This window comes from Nycticebus coucang, chromosome 12 (assembly GCF_027406575.1).
Source record: "Nycticebus coucang isolate mNycCou1 chromosome 12, mNycCou1.pri, whole genome shotgun sequence".
In the NCBI taxonomy this organism is placed as follows: domain Eukaryota; kingdom Metazoa; phylum Chordata; class Mammalia; order Primates; family Lorisidae; genus Nycticebus; species Nycticebus coucang.
In genome coordinates, this window is record NC_069791.1 from 64,727,180 (window position 1) to 64,747,694 (window position 20,515).

Sequence of the window (20,515 nt, forward strand, 5' to 3'; positions counted from 1 at the left end):
TTGTTGTTTAATTTGTTCTCTTTAAAGGTTTGGTAGAATTCTGACGTGAAGCCATCTGGTCCCAAGCTATTCATTTTAGGGAGATTTTCTGTGGTTGATGCTATTTCAGAATTTGATATAGGCCTGTTCAACATTTCCACTTGATTCTGGCTAAGTCTTGGAAGGTGACGTGCTTCCAAGTGTTGGTCAATTTCCTTCAGATTTTCATTTCTCTGAGAATAAAGTTTCTTATGATATTCATTGAGGATTTTTTGAATTTCTGAGGAGTCTTGTTATTTCATCTTTGTCATTTCTGGTTGATGGAATTAGGGATTTTATTCTTTTTTTTTCGTGGTTAGGTAGCCAAAGGTTTATCTGTTTTATTGACCTCAAAAAACCAACTTTTTGATTTATTGATCTGTTGTATAATTCTTTTGTTTTCAATATCATTTAGTTCTGCTCTAATTTTGGTTATTTCTTTTCTTCTACTGGATTTGGGGTTGGAATGTTCTTCCTTTTCCAGTTGCTTGAGATGTCCCATTAAGTTGTAAACTTCATCTCTTTTTATTCTCTTGAGCAAGGCTTGCAGTGCTATAAATTTCCTCCTAGGACTGCCTTTGCGGTATCCCAGAGGTTCTGATAATTCTTGTCTTCATTGTTGTTTTGTTCTGGAAATTTGATAATTCCGTTCTTAATGTCATCTATGACCCAGCTATCATTCAGCATAGGTTATTTAACTTCCATGTTTTTGTATGAGTATGCAGATTCCTGTCGTGGCTGAGTTCAACATTTATTTCATGGTGGTCCGAGAAGATGCAAGGAATAATTTCTTTTCCTTTAAATTCACTGAGGTTAGACTTGTGACCTAAGATGTGATCAATTTTGGGGTATGTTCCGTGGGCTGATGAAAAGTATGTGTATTTAGTTTTGTTGGGATGAATGTTCTGTAGATGTCTGTTAAATCTAAATGTTGGATGGTTAGGTTTAAATCTAAAATTTCTTTGCTCAGCTTCTTATTGGAGGATGTGTCCACCACTCCAAAAGAAGTGTTAAAATCTCCAACTATTATGGACATGGAGGAAATCAAGTTGCTCATGTGTGTTAGAATTTCTCTTATAAGTTGAGGCACATTCTGGTTGGATGCATAAATAATAATAATTGCAATCTCATATTCGGTATTACCCTTAACAAATATGGAGTGACCATTCTTATCCTTCCTGACTTTTGTTGATTTAAAGCCCATTGTATCTGCAAATAGAATCGCAACACCTGCTTTTTTCTGCTTTCCATTTGTTTGAAATATGGAGGACCATCCTTTCACCTTGAGTCTATATTTAGCTTTTAAGGTAAGATGATATTCTTGTATGCAGCAGATATCTGGCCTGAGTTTTTGTATCTAGTCAGCCAACCTGTGCCTATTTAGAAGACCATTTAAGCCATTCACATTAATGGAGAATATTGATAAGCTTCGTAAAATTTTGACTATTGAGTTTTTCAAAAGTCCAGTGGACATTTTTAATCCTTTCACCACTGTGGAAATTGGAATTTGATCAAAAGTTTCTGAGTGAGTTTACTTTTGTTGTAGAGGATTGGGCTGGTCATTATGGAGGATATGTCTAAGAATCTCCTGAGAAGCTCGTTTGGTTCTGGCAAATTTCTTTAACATGTGAATGTCATTAAAGTATTTAATTTCTCCATCATAAATGAAACTCAGTTTAGCTGGATACAGCATCTGAGGTTTAAAGTTATTTTGTTTTAGGAGATTAAAAGTCGATGACCACCGTCTTCTGGCTTGAAAAGTTTTATCAGAGAGATTTGCAGTCATCCTAATATTCTTCCCTTTGTAGGTTATGGTTTTCTTTCGTCTGGCTGCTTTCTGAATTTTCTCCTTGGTATTAACTTTAGTGAAGTTAATTATGATGTGTCTGGGGGATGTCTTATTCGGGTTCAGTCCTGCTAGGTTGTGCAACTGTCTGCTGTCTGAATTTCAGATTGTCTTCTTATGTCTGGAAAATTCTTTCTTAATTTCATGGAGAAGAATCTCTGTGACTTGCGAAGCCACTTCATTGCTTTCAGGGATTCCAGTGAGGCGAATATTAGCCTTTTTCGAATTATCCCAGAGCTCTCTGAGAGAATGATCCATTTTTCCTCTCCATTTCTCTTCGTTTTTGAGAGTTTGGGAGTGTTTAAAAGCTTTGTCTTGTATGTCAGAAATCATTTCTTCTGCTTGTTCCACTCTGTTACTGAGAGATTCTATTGTATTTTTCAGGTCATTGAGGGCTGCAAATTCTTGCCTCAATGTATCAAAATCTTTGGTGATTTTGTCTTTAAATTCGTTGAATTTTTGAGACAACTTTTGAATTGCTCCTCAAATTTCTAATCCCAACTTTTCCTCCATTCTATTAATCTTGTTTGCAATCCAAATTCTGAATTCTATTTTTGACATTGTGGCTATCTGTTTATGAATGGGATCTTTGGTTACATTTTCTGTATCTTTACTTGGAGCGATGGGGGGTTGACCTACTCTAGTTATTCATGTTACCAGAGTTTTTCTGCTGATTCCACCTCATGATTATTTTCCACTGTTTGACTGGATGAGTAGATAAAGAAAAGTTGGGTTCGGGCTCTAAGAGTAGTGATTAACCTTTGCCAAAAGCTGGGAATGTCATCTGTACCTTTTCTCTGGGAGCTTTGCCATGACCCTTAAGGTGCTAAGGCCTGAGAAAGTGGGGACCTGCTTGGTGTGGTGGGGCTAAGTGGGTCTGTATTGTTTTCAGCTGGTCTCTGTCTGAGCCTAGTGAATCAGTTACTCTGGGTTGAGGTCTCACTTGTGGAGAAATACCAGCCGTTAAGTCACCCCACCCCCCACAGGCAATAATTGGAAAAGGAAAATCAAACCTTCCTACAACCACACACAGAGGGCACCACTTGGATAGTCCTCAGGTGATTAGCCCAGTTCAAGAGGTCCAAATCAATTGTGTCAGTCAGTACCTGTGTCAGGTGGGAATGTTTAAAAGGTCTCTGGCAACTAGTTCGCAGGGGTCTGATTACAACTCAAATGTGTCTTGCTCCGGTGCTCCATGAGGTCAGGAGGACCCACCCAGCAAATAGGTCAGTCTGAGAAGGTTGATGCCTCTTTCTCCACCTTGCACCTCTGTCACACCTAGTCACTGATAACCCCACAGGGCTGTGACCTAGTTGCGTCCAATGAGCAGATACTTCAGAGGTTTGCACCTGCCTGAATCAGGGAGATCTGTGTCTCCTCAGCCAGCCGCTGCTCTCTGCCAGTATCCAGCAGGGGGAGGTGAGGCCAGACAACCTCGGGTGCTTAATGGAGGCTGGAGCTGTACACTCATTTCCAGCCCCACCCCTGATTGCTGTTATTAATGGAACAAATTTGTGGAATTTGTTTCTGTCCCTGCTAAATTTCCCTGCAGAAGAGAAGCTGTTTTGAGTTCACAGAACTTGTGCCTCAGGCCCTGTTGGTGTTGGTGCCTGGTCTGGGCTATAATTTGTATTTGCAGCATTGTTAGCTGTCATTTCTAGCCTCCTGCCCTCCTTTGTCTCGGTATGATCCTCTGAGGGCTGAGTGCGTCTTAGGCTCAGTAAAGCGGTCCTCTGGTTCAGCCCTGCCCTGGGAATCTGCTGGCTCTGTGCGTGCATTTTCTTGTCCCTACACTCCACCCAGGCTGGTACCACCTGATGTAAACCCTTTACTTATGGGGCCTGTGTTTCCGTCTCTAATCTTTTCTGCCAGTGGCTGCCACTGGAGAAGGTATCTGGCCTCCTGTGGTTGCCTAGGTAGACAGGGGGTTTCACTTCAGAATATCCAGGTGTGATCCCTATTGTGGCCACAAAAATGGCTGCTGCTCTGCGCCTTGGGGCACCGCCGCTCCTGTGTGGTTCCCCCTCAGCCGACCATCCTCTCCTCACTCCCGTGCCACAGAATCAGCACTGACCAGCAGCAGTCCATGCCCTGTCCACATCTCTCAAGAAAATACTCAAGAACCTGGACAGTCTTCCAGACCTCAGAGTGAGAGTGGAGGGGATTGCTGGGAGCTCAGAATTGTAGGTAGAGAATATGTACAGTTTTATACAGTTTTATGCCTGACAGGAGAGTGCCTGGCACCCTTGTAGGGGAAGTAGGTCCAGTTTTTAGAGGGTCTCTCTCATGCGATTTAATGGGAGAACTTTTGAACTCTGCTTGTTTGTTTATGGGAGTGGTCCTCAAACTATGGCCTACAGGCCACATGAGGCCGTGTGATTGTATTTGTTCCCGTTTAGGTTTTTTATTTCAAAATAAGATATGTGCATTGTGCATAGGAATTTGTTCATAGTTTTTTTTTTTTTTTAAACTGTAGTCCAGTCCTCAAACGGTCTGAAGGACAGTGAACTGGCCCCCTGTTTAAAAAGTTTTATGACCCCTGGTTTATGGGGTACTCTGAGCCGTTCTCATGGGTGAGGGGACTCCTGTCCGCTTGGCGAAGGATTTTGTACCTTTTGTTTGTATCCTTGGGGTTGTAACTTTCCTCAGCAGGGTTGATGTGCGTTCTTCAACTTTCTCTCTTGGCACAGCTCTAATCCACCAGGGTACTTGATAAATTTCTGTCCTTTAACTGTCCTTCTGGACAGGAACCTCTGTGGAAAGCTGGCTTCAGTCAGCCATCTTGCCTCTGTCCCCTCCATAGTAAATTTTTAGATTGCTATCCTTGATTGAGACTTCTGAGCCTACTTGTGTGGCCAATTTGGTTTCTGTCCAGCATTATCTAAAGCAGTGTTTTTCAACCTTTTTTTATCTGACAGCACATGCGAACCTACTTAAATTATGTTGATCAAGAAAAAAACGAGTAAAAAAAAAAAAAGAACACACTGTGCTTTGAACTTCTTTCTAAAATAATCTTTAAAAATTTTCTTGGCACACCAGTTGAAAACCACTGCTATAAAGCAGTGTTCACAGTTTGCACTGATGACCTTTTTTAAAAAAAATCTCTTGCAATGGTGATAGCCTTCAGAGCCCATGTCTACGTGGTTTGAATATCCTCAATGATCAGTTTTTACTGTATGTGAAAAAATATGGACATTGTAGAACAAGCCCAAAGTAAATCCATACAATATGCAGTAAATATTGTGTAGTCAGCAAAGTACACAAAAAATTGTAAGGTGGCACTTGGCAGTGGCCACTGCACAGTCCTGATCTCACACAAATGCCTTGCTCTTCAATCTTCCTTCACTTACAGGTTTAACAAATCCAAGGTAGCCGAGATCAAGAAATTTGATAAGTCAATATTGAAGACTGAAATGCAGAAAAAAAAAAATTCATAGCCTTCCAAACAAACTAATAGGAGAAGCAAGCCAGGCTGTTGTCCTGAGGGGAGCATACCACTGTGTGCTATACATTCCCCAAGCATTGCCTTCTTATTTTACTTCTCTTAGCTGTTTAATTTTATAACATCCAAAGAGGTTGGATCAAGTTTCAATGACTCTGCTCTCTGCTGCTCCTTCCCCATCAAAGAATTGAGAACTGCTGACAATAAAGGCCCTGACTGTCTTTCCCATATCCCATATGCCCATATATACCTAGTAGGGAAGGCACAGAACTCAAATGTTGGTAAAGAAGAGGGATGGAAAGACAGTGAAATCTTGTGTACAACTAACGTGGCCCTGGTGTTCCTGCAGCATGTGAAATGCAGTTGAATCATTTCTTTTTTATTCAAATGATTTTAAGTATTGTAATGCAGAATATTTAGAATTTGCAAATAAAATGCTTTAAAACCTAAAAAAGGTAAGGTATAATGTAGAGTAGATAAAGTAATGCAGCTGTATTTCCTACTTATAAATTACTTTGGTAAGTTACAAAAGATGAGTTAAAAAAGTGTTTATAAAATTGATAATATTACTGGAATTATTGTGCATATTCATAAGTACTTTGAAATTTGGGATACTTAGTAATTTTTTGTATGTTCTTTACAAATACCGTGGTAAAAATCACATTATTATATTTTTGAGAAGAGATATTATATTAAAAACCTAAGAGCTGCATTATACTAAAGTTGTTGATCTAATTCTCTTGAGAGTTTGATACTCTAGTTAATACTTGGTTATAATCTGATGAAACTTGTATACATTGGTAATCTTCGATGTCTATAAAAGAGCACCAAGATGCTAATGCTCAATGAGAGAGCAAGTATTTGGAACAGAAGGAATTAATTGACTCTAGCATGATTAGGTTAACTTAAAATTTAGAAGAAAATTGTTATATTCCTCTCCCCTGAAAAGTTAAGGAGCAAACTATAATCTTAAATGGTTTATTCAACTGAAGTTAGAAAGCACCCCTTTTCGTTTTTTTTATTTTTAAATAGTTTTAGATTAATTTACCGAGATTTGTGAAGATAGTGTAGAGAGGTCCCAGTGCTCTTCATTTAGTGTGAGTATTGCTTATCGTAGTTTAGGGAACTGACATTGGTACCATGTTTGTATACAGTTCTGTAATTTTAGAAACCTTAACATTTCTTAAAGTCTCCTTTCCCTATCCTGTTTGTAATATGCATACAATTGCCTTCAGTATTTCTTATACACACATGGAGAGCTACATCAGACAATATTATAATTTTTGCAAGAACATCAAACATAATTTAGAGAACTTAAGAGAAGTTTGTGTTTACCCCTATTTTTGTGGTTTCTGTTGTAATTTCTTTCCTTGATGTTCTCAGATTCTTTTATCATTTTCTGTTTTGAGAACTGACTTTAGGTGTTCCTTTAGGGTAGGTCTACTAGAGACAAATTCTCTTCATTTTCTTTCAACTGAGATGGTTTCGATTTTATCTTTGTGAAGGATCATTTTTTCTGGAGATAGAGTTTGCAGTTGGTAGCTTATTTCTTTCAGCACTTGAAAAATGTACACCTTCTTTCTGTCCTCCATGGTTTCTGGTGAGAAATTCTCTGTTATTTGAATTGTTTTCTCTTTTAGTCAAGGTTTCAGTACTTTCTCAATGCTTTCAAGAGACTTACAGTTATCTGATGTTTGATTTTGGGTTATATTGGTATGGATTTCTTTGGGTTTATCCTATTTGCAGTTAATTGTACTTCTTAAAATCTGTAGATATATTTCTTTTGCTCAAATTTGGGAAAACTTTAACAATTACTTCTTTGAGCACTTTTTAAACCCCACTCACATTCTCTTCTGTTTCTGGAGTCAGATAACATCTATGTTAGATATTTTGTTATAATGCCACAGATTCCTAAGTCTCTTTTAGCTGTATTTTTTTTCATTACATTTTCTCTTGGTTCAATTTGGATAATTTCTGTTTTTCTGTCTTCAAGTTCACTGATTGTTTTCTGTCCTTTGTATTCTGATATTGAACACATCTGCTGAGTTTTAAAATGTTATATTTTTCAGTTCTGTAATTTTTAAAAAATAATTTCTATTTCTTTGCTGAGGTGCTGTAGTTTTTCATTTGTTTCATGTATATTTGTAATTTTGTATTTCTATGATGACTACTTTAAAATTTTTTGTTGGATAATTCTAACACTTTTGTTATCTTTGTGTTGACATCTGTTAATGTCTTTTCTTATTTGAGGTTTATTCTGGTTCTTGATAAGACAAGTGACATTTTTCTCGTATCATAGACATTGTAGATATTATGAGACTCTAAAGCTCATTCAAACAGTAATTTTTAATAAGTCTTCTTAGAAATTGCACCTGCTTGGCAATAGGGTGCCTAATGTTGCTGCCAGGTTTAGGGGGGAGTGTCAAGCCTTCGTTAAGTGCCAGGGCTCCTTGCTGCTGTTTGGTGACAGTTAAAATTTCAAGCTTCCACTAGGATTCCACTGATATCACCTTGTAGCTTGGAGAAGAGAGATCCCTTGTTATCATTCCCCACACAACCATCACGGACAACAATGGGAGGAGGAGAATTTATTACTGTTGGATGGTCCTAAAAATCTGGTTTTCCACCTGGTCTTATCTGACCATTGCCTTGGTGAAGAGGGAGAATGGTGTTCCGTCTTCATAGGAGAGAGTGGAAATCCAGAATCTTCACATCAAGACTCTTCCACTGACATCATGGGGGAAAGCTGGGAAGTGATGAAAGCTCCAGCTTCATACACTGTCCTCTGATATCACCCCAGTAATAAGTAGGGAGCAGCACTTCAATACAGCTGGATAAGTGAGGCAGCTACCCTGCTGCTAATAGAGATAAGGTATCATTTTTATTCTAAACGGTTTGGCTGGAGTAGAACAGTTATCTGAAAGTTTTTTGTCTCATTAGGTTGCCTCTTTTCTAGTCCGTTGGTGATAGAATGTTTATCTAGTGTATTTTTTGGGCTCCCATTGGTTGGCTGTCATCTTCTCCAGCGTCCAATCTCAGATGAGGCAAAAAGAAAACCCACCCAAAGTACTACTGTGTCTTTACATAGATTCCAAGGTTCCTAGCCAGTCTGACATTTTTCTTTCAACTTTCAGATTCTTTTCATGTTTGTAAGGTTTGGGTTTTTTATTTCTGAGGCAGAGTCTCGCTCTGTCTCCCTGGCTAAAGTGCAGTGGGATCATCATAGTTCATTGCAGCCTCAAACTCCTGGGCTTAATCAGTCCTCCTCCCTCAATGTTCCATGTAGCTGGAACTACAGTGTTCAATTTTTTTGTAGAGATGGGGCCTTGCTCTTGCTCAGCTTGGTCTCAAACTCTTGACCTCCAGTGATCCTCCCACTACAGCCTTGCAGAGTGCTAGGATTATAAGCATGAGCCACTGTGCACAGCCTTTAGATCTGATGACCAGAGTTTTTACCTTCACTTAGCAGGAAGAATAGGGACAAGTATGTCTACTATGTCTTGGTGTGGAACCAGAAGTAAGAAAGCTCTCTTTACTGATTAAATTAAGTTAAAAACTGTTCATTAAATTATGTAAAAATATGCTCCTTTCTCAACGGGAAAGTTATGTATAACCAGTTTAACTTATACTTGTTTATATATATTTGTTTGTTCTTGGTTCTGTTTTTGGAAATAAGCCTTGGTGTACATCTTAAATCTTGCTGTCATAATCATATTAATACTATAATTCATTGAGTACCTGGTATGTGCATGGCATGTTGTATCCTGTCTCTAACATCAAATAACCCCTTGATTGGGTATATTAACTCCATTTTGTGGATGAAAAATTTAAGGCTTATACAAGCATATTAACTTAGCCAAGGTCACAAAATTAAGAAATGTTTGAGTTAAGCCATTAACCAAGTTTTGTCTTCTAAACTATTTTCACTTTGACTTTATCACACAAGTGCAGAAAGGTGTATAAAATCTTAGAATTGGCAAATTTCCCACCAGCCCTTTTCACTCAATAGAAATTAAAATTTCTGTTACTCCTTTATTTGACATACATTTTAAAATAGAATCTTATTTCACTTGATACTAGTTAAGGGGATAATACAACACGAGAACATTTTGATTCTAAATATTTATGCGCCCAACTTAAATTCTCCCAGGTTTATGAAACAGACCTTGATTGGTCTGAGCAACATGATATCCCATAACATCATAATATCTGAAGACTTTAACACCCCTCTGCCAAGATCAGACCGATCCTCTAAACAGAAACTAAACAAAGATACAAGGGTCTTAAGTACGACCCTAGAAAAAATGGGATTAATAGACATATACAGAACATGCTATCCCAAAGCTAAGGAATATCTGTTGTTCTTGTCAGCCTATGAACATAACTCCAAAATAGATCATATCCTAGGATACAAATCAAACCTCAACAAAATTAAAATAATTTATTATACCTTGTATTTTCTCAGATCACAAAGCAATAAAGGTGGAACTCAACTCCATCAAAAACTTTCATCCCCACACAAAAGAACAAAACTTAAATAACCTATGTTGAATGACAGTTGAGTCAAGGAAGAGATAAAGAAGGAAATGTTTAAATTTCTTTAAAATAACAATAATGAAGGTATAAGTTACCAAAACCTGTGGGATACCACAAAAGCCATCCTAAGAGGTGAATTTATCACATTAGATGCCTACATCCGAAAAACAAAGAGTACACATCAGCAATCTAATGAACTGTATTAAAGAAATGGCAATGGATGAACTATCTAATCCCAAACCTACCACAAGGAAAGAAATAAACAAAATTAAATCAGAAATAAATGAAATTAAAAATATAAGAATCATTCAGAAAATTAATGACATAAAGTTGGTTCTTTGAAAAGGTAAATAAAATTTATAAACCTTTGGCAAGATCAACCAGAAACAGAAAAGTAAAATCTCTAATAACTTCAATCAGAAATGAAAAAGGGGGGTGGCATCTGTGGCTCATTGTGTAGGGTGCAAGCCTCACTTAGGGTGGAGTGTTTGAACCTGGCCCCGGCCAAACTGCCATAAAAAATAGCCAGGTGTTGTGGTGGGCGCCTGTAGTCCTAGCTACTTGAGAATCACCTAAGCCCAGGTGTTGGAGGTTGCTGTGAGCTATGATACTATGGCACTGTACTGAAGGTGATAAAGTGAGACTCTGTCTAAAAAAAAAGAAATGAAAAGACAACAGGGAATTAACAGCAGATATTAAAGAGATATAAGAGATTATCTGATCACTACAAGAAGCTCTATGCCCAGATATTTGACAATGTGGAGAAAATGGACCAATAGCTGGAATCACACCCTCTCCCTAGACTTAACCAAGAAGAAATAGAACTTTTGAACAGACCAATTTCAAGCACTGACATCAAAGAAACAAAAATCTTCCAATCAAGAAATGCCCTGGTCCAGATGGCTTCACACGAGAATTCTTTCAAACCTTTAAAGAAGAGTTTATTCCCATACTGCAAAAATTATACCAAAAAACTGAGAAGGAAGGAATCTTATCTAACATGTTCTATGAAGCAAACATCACCCTAATACCACAACTTGGAAAAGACCCAACTAAAAACTAGAACTATAGATCAATTTCACTAATATAGATGCAAAGATACTCAACAAAATCTTAGCCAATAGATTAAAGCTACATGTTAAAAAAATATATACATCACTGTCAGGTAGGCTTTATCTTGGGGATGCAAGACTGTTTCAACATACCCAAATTCATAAATGCAGTTCACATCAAGAGAAGCAAAAACAAAGGCCCTATGACCTTCTCAATTGATGCAGAAAAAGCATGTGATAAAATCCAGCATCCTTTTCTAACAAGAATACTTAAAAATATAGGTGGAACATTTCTTTAACTGATTGAAGCCATCTATGATAACCCCATGGCTAATATTATAGTGCATGTAGTAAACTGAACTTTTCCTGCTTAGAGCTGGAATCAGATAAGGAAGCTCCCTGTCACCACTACTATTCAACATAGTACTGGAAGTTCTATTTATTGTAATCAGGTGAAATAAGGAAATAGGGGGCATCAAAATGGGTACAGAGGACTTCAAGCTGTCAGTCTTTGCCAGTGATATGATCTTTTACTTACAGCACCCCAGAGACTCAGCTACAAGTCTCCTGGAAGTGATCAAGAAATATAGTAACATCTCAGGATATAACAGCAATGTCCACAAATCAGTAGCCTTTGTATATGCCAAAAACAGCCAAGGCGAGAAGGTAATCAGGGCACAATTTCCTTCATAGTAGCTTCAAAAAAAAAAAGGAAATACCTAGGAATACACCTAAGAAAAGAGGTGAAAGACCTCTAAAAAGAGAATTATGAAACTCTAAGAAAAGAAATAGCAGAAGACATAATGAAAGCGCATACCATGCTCATGGCTGGGAAGTATCAACATTGTGAAAATGCATATACTTCCCAGAGCAATCTGCAGATTCAGTGCCATCCCTATTAAAATACCAACAATGTACTTTCAAGACTCGGAAAAAATAGTTCTTTATTTCATCTGAAACCAGAAAATACCTGTATAGCCAAGGGAATTTTCATTTTTATGTATTTTATTTTTATTGTTGGAGATTCATGGAGGGTACAAAGAATCACATTACATTGATTGCATTTGTTAGGTAGAGTTCCTTTTATAATTGTGTCCTACCCCCAAAAGGTGTATTACACACTGTGACCTCCCATGTCCCTCCTTCCCTCACTCTTTTTTCTGCTGTCCCCTTCCTCCATCCCCCAATGTGTACTACGCCATTAATTGTCCTCATATCAGAATTGAGTACATAGAATTCATGCTTCTACATTCTTGTGATGCTTTACTAAGAAGACTGTGTTCCACTTCCATAGAAAAGATGTAAAGTTTCCATCTTTTTTGATCGTTGAATAGTATTCCTTTGTAAACATATGCCAAGGCTTGTCAATTCTTCCAGGGTTGGTGGGGATTTAGGCTGTTTCCACATTTTGTCTATTGTAAGTTGACCTGTGATAAACAGTCTAGTGCAAGTGTCTTTAGGATTTTTTCCTTTTTTTCCTTTTAGCCCAATAATGGGATTCCAGGATCAAACTGGAGATCTAGCTTAATTTCTTTCAGGGTTCTCCATACTTCCTTCCAAAATGGTTTTATGAGTTTGCAGTCCCATCAGCAGTGTATAAGTATTCCCCTCTCTCCACATCCATGCCAGCATTTGCAGCTTTGGAATTTTGTGATGTGGGCTGGTCTCACTGAGGTTAGATGATATCTCAGGGTGGTTCTGATTTGCATTTCTCTAATAATTAGGGATAATAAGCATTTTTGCATGTTTGTTAGTCATTTGTCTGTCATTAGAGAAAGTTCTATTTATCTCTCCTGCCCAAAGATTTAAGGGGTTGTTGGCTTTTTTAATGTTGATTAATTTGAGTTCTCTGTAGATCCTAGTTATCAAGCTTTTGTGTGATTCAAAATATGTAAATATCCTTTTTTATTGTGTAGGTTGTCTATTTGCTTTGGTTGTTGTCTCCTTAGCTGTACAGAAGTTTTTTAATTCAATTAAGTCCCATTTATTTATTTTTGTTGTTGCAATTGCCGCAGAAGTCTTCTTCATAAAGTTTTTCCCCAGGCCTATATCTTCAGGTGTTTTTTTCCCATGCTTTCTTTGAGGATTTTTACCATTTCATGCCTTAAGTTTAGGTCAAAATATCTATCTTGAATCAATTTTTGTGAGTGGAGAAAGGTGCAGGTCCAGTTTCAGTCTTTTACATACGTATATCCAGTTCTCTCAGCACCATTTATTGAATAGGGATTCTTTCCTGCAGTGTATGTTCTTGTTTGGTTTATCAAAGGTTAGGTGGCTGTAAGATGTTACCCTGTTTCCCCTAAAATAAGACATCCTCTGAAAATAAGACCTACTTACAGGAATGATAAGACGTCCCCTGAAAATAAGACCTAGCGCATCTTTGGGAGCACACCTTAAAATAAGACCCTGTCTTATTTTCGGGGAAATGGGATAGTTTTATCTCTTGTTTTCTATTCAGTTCCAGATATCTGTGTCTCTATTTTTGTGTCAATACTATGCTGTTTTGATCACTATGGCCATGTAGTACAGCCTAAAATCTGGTAGGGCAATGCCCTGGGTTTGTTTTATTTATTTATTTTATTTTTTATTAAGCTTTGTTTTATTTTTAAGAATTGCCTTAGCTATACAGGGCTTTTTCTGGTTCCATACAAAATGAAGAACTATTTTGTCCAAGTATTGAAAGTATTATGTTGTTATTTTAATAGGGCTGGCATCAAATCTGTACATACTTTGGGAAGTATAGACATTTTAACCACGTTGATTCTTCCTAGCCACGAGCATGGTATGTTCTTCCATTTGTTAATATCCTGTGCTATTTCCTTTCTTAGGGTTTCATAATTTTCTTTATAGAGGTTCTTCACCTCTTAGGTATACCTAGGTATTTCATTTTGTTTGAAGCTACTGTGAAGGGAATTGTATCCTTAATTAACTTCTTGTCTTGGCTGTTACTGGTGTATAGAAAGGCCACTGATTGTGGACATTGATTTTATGTCCTGAGAACTTACTGTATTTTTTGATCACTACCAGGAGTCTTGTGGTTGAGTGTTTCATGTTCTTTAAGTAAAAGATATCATTTGCAAAGAGTGAGAGTTTGACCTCCTCTGGTCCCATTTGGATACCCTTTAAATCCTTCTCTTGCCTGATTATATTGGCTGGAAGTTCTAGTACTATGTTGAATATTAGTGGTGATAGAAGACAACCTTGTCTGGTTCCAGTCGTAAGTGAAAAAGCTTTCAGTTTTATTCCATTCAGTAAAATATCAACCATTATAAAAGATGGCTTCAATCAGTTTAAGAAATGTGCCACCTATGCCTATATTCTTCAGTTTCTAATTAGAAAAGTATGCTGGATTTTATCAAATGCTTTTTCTTCATCAATTGAGAGGATCGTGTGGTCTTTATTTTTACTTCTGTTGACATGGTGAATAACATTTATGGACTTGCATATGTTAAACCAGCCTTGCATCCCTGGGATGAAACCTACTTGATCATGATGTATGACGTTTTTGATGAGAAGCTGTAGTGCATCAGCTGAGATATTATTGAGAATTTTTGCATCTGTATTCATTACTGAAATTGGTCTGAAGTTCGCCTTTTCATTTTTTATTTTTATGTGTTTATTTTTGAGACATTCTCACTATGTCGCCCTCTGTAGAGTGCTGTAGCATCATAGCTCACAGCAATCTCAAACTCTTGGGCTTTAGTGATTCTCTTGCCTCAGCCTCCCAAGTAGCTAGGACTACAGGTGCCTGCCACAATGCCCGGCTATTTTTTTTTTTTTGATGTTGTTGATGTAGTTGTTGTTCAGCAGGACCAGGGTGGGTTTGAATCCACCAGCCCTGGTATATGTGGCCGGTGCCCTAACCACTGACCTATGGGCACCCAGCCAGTTATCCTTTTTAGTTGGGTCTTTTCCTGGTTTTGATATCAGGGTGATATTTGCTTCATAGAATCTGTTGGGGAAAATTTCGTCCCCCTCAATTTTTATTGAATAATTTTTGCAGTATGGGAATAAGCTCTTCTTTGAAGGTTTGATAGAATTCTGATGTGAAGCCTTCTAGACCAGGAGATTCTTTTGTTGGGAGATTTTTTTATTGTTTCTTTGATCTCAGTGCTTAAAATCGGTCTGTTCAGGAGTTCTATTTCTTCTAATTTCTTCAATATTTAGAATTCTAAATATTGTCTATTTAGAACTTTATCAGGAGTTCTATTTCTTCCTGGCTAAGATTCTAAATATTGTCTGGGCATAGAACTTCTTGTAGTATTCAGAGATAATCTTTTTTATCTATGTGGCGTGTGTAGTTATTTCCCCTTTATTGTTGCTGATTGAACTTACTTGAGGTTTTACTTTTCTATTCTAGTTAGTCTGGCCAAAGATTTATCTATTTTATTCATTTTTTCAAAAACCCAACTTTTTATGTTGTTATTTTTCTGAATGGTTCTTTTGTTTTCAATTTTATTAATCTCTGATTTAATTTTGTATATTTCTTTTCTTCTACTGTGTTTAGGCTTATATTCTTCTTTTTCCAATTCCATAAGATGGTTTATCAGTTTGTTTATGCTCTCTCTTTCTGTTTTTGGATGTAGGCATCTAAAGTGATAAATTTTCCTCTCAGGACTGCTTTTGCTGTATCCCACAGGTTTTGGTAGCTTGTATCTTCATTGTTGTTTTGCTTAAGGAAGTTAATGATTTCTTCTTTTATCTCTTCCTAAACCCAACTATTATTTAGCATAAGGGTGTTTAATTTATATGCCTTTGTGTGGAGTTGAATATGTTTATTAGAGTTAAGTTCCACTTTTATTACCTTGTAGTCTTAGAAGATACAAGGTAAAATTTCAGTTCTTTTCCTTTTGTTGAGGTTTGATTTATATCCTAGGATATGATCTATTTTGGAGCATATTCCAAGGACCTATGAGAAGAATGTATTCTTTAGCTTTGGGATGGAGTGTTCTATATGTGTCTATCAAGCACAGTTGTTCTAGGGTCTCATTTAAGTTCCTTGTGTATGTGCTTAGTTTCTGTTTAGAGGACCTGTGCAGCTCTGTAAAAGAATAAAGGTAGAAGCCTCACCCTACCAGACTTTAGGCTATATTACATGCCATAGTGTTCAAAATAGCATGGTATTGGCACAAAAATAGAGACTTAGCTATTTGAAACTAAATTGAGAACCGAGAGATGAAACTAGTCTCTTATTGCCATCTGGTCTTTGATAAACCAAACAAAAGCATACACTGGGGAAAAGAATTCTTACTCAATAAATGGTGCTGGGAGAAGTGGATAACCACATGTAAAAGACTAAAACTGGACATGCACCTTTCACTACTTACAAAAATTGACTCAAGATGTATAAATGATTTAAATTTAAGTCATAAAACAATAAAAATCCTAGAAGAAAGTGTGGGAAAACTCTTGAGGAAATTGGCTTGGATAAAGGTTTTGTGAAGAAGACGTCAGAAAGAATTGAGACCACCTGGAGAAAGATGGCGGCCAAATAACAGCTTCTGTGTAGCTGGGCACCGTGAAAGTGGCGAGAGAAGACCCTAGGCATCTCTGGCTGGTGGGTTTTGCCCAGAGGCTTTTCCTTTGTTGACACAGGAAGCTGGTGAGAGACTTCTGGACCCCATGAGGAGGACAGAAAGACTCCTTTAGTCTTTCTGCAGTCTTTTACTGCAGAAAACTGGCAAGTGGTAGGTGCATTTGTTCCATTGGAGGCTGCCTGCAGCTGTACCCAGAGTAACAGCTATACTGCAAGCAGGAAAAGCCTCAACTGTGGGCTGTTTTGGTTTTCTTGGTCTTGGGCACTTGATTGAACTGTCTTGGGAGATCTTGGGCTGGTGTGTGCACACGACTTTGCACCTTGTCTGGGGCCCCTGTCTGAGCTGCTGAGCTGGAAAGGAGCTAATATTGTTCAGCTGTGGACTCCCTGCACAGCTGCTGTGGGAGAGCTGCCCCTGTGTGTTGCAGTGGGGAGATCAGCCTGGAGACCTTTGGCGAGCAATCTAGTGACTGAGCTGCCCAAAGGCGAGTACTGAAATGCTGGGGAAATGCGGAGATCCAAGTGTGGCAGATTAATAGTCTTGGCCCCCACAGGCATAGTGGGAGACTGGACTTGGCACACTGGATAAGCAGATAGCCATGCTCGGAGAGATCCCTGGGATAAGTGCTTTCCATGGAAATTTTCTGCTTGGCCAAAGTTCATGGTTTGAAGTGTCTTTTAAGTGGGCTGGGGAGACTTTTGGGCTCCCAAGCCTGCAGGGCAGAGAGATCAGCAGAGGTCTCCAGTTTCCATCTCATACAGCTATATCATACATGAGGTGAAGGACCTCTATAAAGAAAATGATGAAACCCTAAGAAAGGAAATAGCAGAGGACATTAACAAATGGAAGAACATACCATGCTCATGCCATGGGAAGAATCAACATTGTTAAAATGTCTATACTTTCCAGAGCAATTTACCTATTCAATGCAATCCCTATTAAATATCCTGCTTTCAAGTCGTGGAAAAAATGATTCTGCATTTTGTGTGGAACCAGAAAATATCCCTGCATAGCTAAGGCAGTTCTTAGTAATAAAAACAAAGCCAGGGATTATCACCTTACCAGATTTCAGGCTGTATTATAAGGCCATAGTGGTCAAGACAGCATGGTACTGGCACAAAAATAGAGATACAGACATTTGGAATCGAATAGAAAACCAGGAAATGAAACCTACAACTTACAGCCACCTAATCTTTGATAAACCAAACAAGAGCGTCTACCTGGGGAAAGACTTCCTATTCAATAAATGGTGCTGGGAGAACTGGATATCCGCATGTAAAAGACTGAAACTGGACCCACACCTTTCTTCACTCACAAAAATTGATTCAAGATGGATAAAGGACTTAAATTTAAGGCCTGAAACAATAAAAATCCTCAAAGAAAAATAGGAAAAACACTGGAAGATATCAGCATGGGGAAAGACTTTATGAAGAAGACTGCCATGGCAATTGCAACAACAGCAATAATAAACAAATGGGATTTAATTAAACTGAAAAGCTTCTGTACAGCCAGGGAGACAACAACCAAAGCAAATAGACAACCTACCGAAAGGGAAAGGATAGTTGCATATTTCGAATCAGACAAATGCTTAATAACTAGGATCTATACAGAATTTCAATTAATCCACAAGATAAAAACCAATAATCCCATATGTCAATGGGGAAGTGAGATGAATAGAATCTTCTCTAAAGATGACTGGCCAGCAAACATATGAAAAAATGTTCATCATACCTAATTATTAGAGAAATGCCAATTAAAACCACCCTGAGATATCATCTAACCCCAGCGAGAATGGCCTTTATCACAAAATCTTAAAACTGCAGATGCTGGCGTGGATGTGGAGAGAAAGGAACACTTTTACACTGTTGGTGGGACTGCAAACTAATACAACCTTTTTGGAACGAAGTACGGAGAACCTCAAAGAACTCCACCTAGACTTCCCGCTTGATCCTACAATCCCATTACTGGGCATCTATCCAGGAAAAAAATCTTTTACTATAAAGACACATGTACTAGGCTGTTTATCACAGCCCAATTTGCAATTCTAAAATGTGGAAACAACCTAAATGTCCTTCAACCAGGAATGGATTGGTAAGCTGTGGCATATGTATACCATGGAATATTATTCAGCCATTAAAAAAATGGAGATTTTGCAGCATTTGTACTAACTTGGATGGAGGTGGAACACATTATTCTTAGTGAAGTATTACAGGAATGGAGAAGTATGAATCCTATGTATTCAATTTTGATATGAGGACAGTTAATGACAATTAATGACACAGAGGGGCATGGGGGAAGGGGAGACCAGACAGAAAAGGAGGGAGTGGGTGAAGTAAAGGAAAAAAAAAACAAAAGACAAGAAAAGAAAATAATGACTAATTTTCACATAAATTGAAATTAATTTTGACCAAAGTACATTACTTAAACGTTAATTTTTAATTCAACTTAATATGTTGTTTGGGTTATTGCATACTCATAAGTGAAATATGTTTGTAATTTCCCCTTTATAATAATATATTCTCTCCAATTTTAATATCAGGTGTACCCAGATCAAGTAGAATGATTTTGAAGTATTCCTTCTTTTTCTGTTGTCTGTAAGATTTGGCATGATCTGTTTTTTGAAATTATCTTCTACTTTTATTTATAAATATTAATTGTCTATTTTTTGAGACTTAAAAAAAATAAGTTAACTGATGACTCCATACTGAATCTCAAAACATTCTATAATAGACATACTGTTATTTGACAATGTGAATGTTACTTTCTTTGCATTATTATTATTATTGCTTAATATTTCAATGCGGCAATTCTGATTTCTTTTCTGAATATATTTATGTTCGTTCATTCTTTATGAGGTTTTTGTTTCTAGTCCTTATATTAAATATTGTTATTGTTATTAAAAAAAAGACTTCAGTAGCAATTGCAACAACAACAAAAATAAATGGTACTTAAGTAAACTGAAAAGCTTCTGTACAAGTAAAGACACAATCAAAGGAAATAGACAACCTTCAGAATGGGAAAAGATATTGCATGTTACGAATACAACAAAGTTTTGATAACTATGATCTATAGAGAACTCAATCAACAAAAAAAGAGCAAACAATCCCATCTATCACTGGGCAAGAGACATGAACAGAACTTTCTCTGAGAAAGACAGACAAATGGCTAACAAACCAAAAAAAAGCTCACCATACCTTGTCTTTAGAGAAATGCAAATCACAACCACCCTGAGATATCAACTAACCCCAGTAAGATTAGCCCACATCACAGAGTACCAAGGTTACAGGTGCTGGCACATTTATAGAGAGAGGGGAACACTTTTACACTGTTGGTGGGACTGTAAACTAATATAGCCTCTTTGGAAAAAAATATGGAGAATCCTCAGAGAACTCAAATTAATCTCCCATTTTATCCTAAGGTCTCACTACAAGGCATCTACCCAGAAGAAGAAAAATCATTTCATCATAAGAACATTTGCACTAGATTACTTATCGCAGCTCAGTTTAATATTGGCAAGATGTGGAAACAACCTCAATGCCTATCAACTTAGGAATGGATTAACAAACTGTGGTATATGTATACCATGGAATACTATTCAGCCATCAAAAAATGGAGAGTTTACATCTTTTTTATTAAGCTGGATGGAAGTTGAACACGTTATTATTCTCAGTTAAGTATCATAAAAATCAAAAAGCAGATATCCAATGTATTCAATACTAATATGAAGCCAGTAGATGATCTAAGTCACACTCACATGGATTTGATATTATTTTTAGGGATTAAATTCAATACAATGTAGCCTTGTTTTAAAACCGATTTCACTTAAAATCTTTATTAACTCATTCTACAAATGCTGTTTCACAATACATTGGGAGGAATCTACTGGTGAAAATTAAATGAAAAGCAGAAATTTCATAAATATAATTCAGTTGATCCAAAAATTTAGCATATTTCTAAAAGTAAGTTTGGTGGTTCTTATGCATAATATCTTTTTAAGATTCTTTTTTTTTTTTTTTAAATTCTGTGTAAATGTGAGGGTCCAATCAATCAGGTCACAATATATGACTTTGTTAGGTAGAGTCCC

The 20,515-nt window shown here is 37.2% G+C and overlaps 1 protein-coding gene across 1 annotated transcript in view; it reads left to right on the forward strand.

Moving 5' to 3' along the window:
- The window catches only part of SDK1 (sidekick cell adhesion molecule 1), a 1,108,031-nt gene that overhangs the window by 186,811 nt on the left and 900,705 nt on the right, over nucleotides 1-20,515 (forward strand). The window lies entirely within an intron of this gene.